Here is a 1,457-nt window from a genome sequence, read left to right as displayed (position 1 = left end):
ATATATATTTATATCAGTCAGTAGTTCATATATCCGAGAGAGAAGCACACTCTAAAACATTAGAGCAGTAGTATATTTAGAAGACTGTCAGAGAGACCATTGGTTTCACACCAATAAAGCACTTTATTGTCCCCCGACAATCACTGCTTCACAACCAGTGTTGGTGTGTTTACATCCTCATAACTCGGTGATTCAGCAAAAAGATATTGATAGAATAAGTACTAGGCTATAAAAAAATAAGTCCTGAGGTTGATTTGTTCGACTATAACACTTCAAGGCACTGCCCCAGCATGGATGCAATCAACTGGCTCAAACAAGTAAAAGAGTAAAAGTAAAGAATATATATATTATCTTTTACATGTTTCAGTCGTTTGACTGTGGCCATGCTTAGGCACCACATTGAAGGGTTTTTAATCAAATCAACCCTAGGACATTTTTTAAGCTTGGTTTATTCTATTGGGTTCTTTTGCCGAACTGCTAAGTTAAGGTGACGTAAACACACCAACACCGGTTGTTAAGCTGTGGTTGGGGACAAACACAGACACAAAGACACATACACATGTAGATATATACATATTCTTTCTTTTACTTGTTTCAGTCATTTGACTTCGGCCACGCTGGAGCACCGACTTTAGTCAAACAAATCGACCCCAGAACTTATTCTTTGTAAGCCTAGTACTTATTCTATCGATCTCTTTCACTGAACCTCTAAGTTACGAAGACGTAAACGGACCAACATTGATGTCAAGCGATGGTAGGGGACAAACACAGACACACAAATACATACATACATATATATATATATATATATACATTCATACATACATATATATATATATATATATATATATATATATATATATATATATGTATGTATGAATGTATGTATATATGTATGTATGTATGTATGTATATTTGGTTCCGTTTGTATTCACATTTCAGGGGAACCTTAATTTATAGTATTTTCCCAATATGCCCCAGTTTGGCAGTGTAACATTGAAGTTCATTTTTAATAATATATAGATGTAGCTATATGGATGGTGCAGGCGTGACTGTGTGGTAGGAATTTTGCTTCCCAACCACATGGTTCTGGGTTCAGTCCCACTGCATGATACCTTGGGTAAGTGTGTCCTACAATAGCCTCAGGCTGACGAAATCCTTGTGAGTAGATTTGGTAGACAGAAACTGAAAGAAGCCTGTCATATATATATATTCATATGTGTGTGTCTTTGTGTCTGTGTCACCCACCCCGTACCATCACTTGACAACCGATGTTGGTGCGTTTATGTCTCCGTAAATTAGCGGTTCAACAAGAGAGACCAAGAGAATAAGTACCAGACATACAAAGAATAAGTCCTGGGGTCGATTTTTGCAACTAAAAGACTGCAGTCAAATGACTGAAACAAATAAAAGAAAAGAATATATATATATATATATATATATATATATATATATAT

General features: G+C 35.6%; 1 protein-coding gene across 1 annotated transcript in view; it reads right to left on the bottom strand.

The window, feature by feature from the left end:
• LOC106875432 (coiled-coil domain-containing protein 81) overlaps positions 1-1,457 on the bottom strand; it is a 69,096-nt gene that overhangs the window by 22,325 nt on the left and 45,314 nt on the right. The gene's annotated exons all lie outside the window — the stretch shown is intronic.

Source organism: Octopus bimaculoides, chromosome 15, assembly GCF_001194135.2.
Source record: "Octopus bimaculoides isolate UCB-OBI-ISO-001 chromosome 15, ASM119413v2, whole genome shotgun sequence".
NCBI lineage: Eukaryota > Metazoa > Mollusca > Cephalopoda > Octopoda > Octopodidae > Octopus > Octopus bimaculoides.
This window is presented reverse-complemented; position numbering and strand designations above follow the sequence as displayed.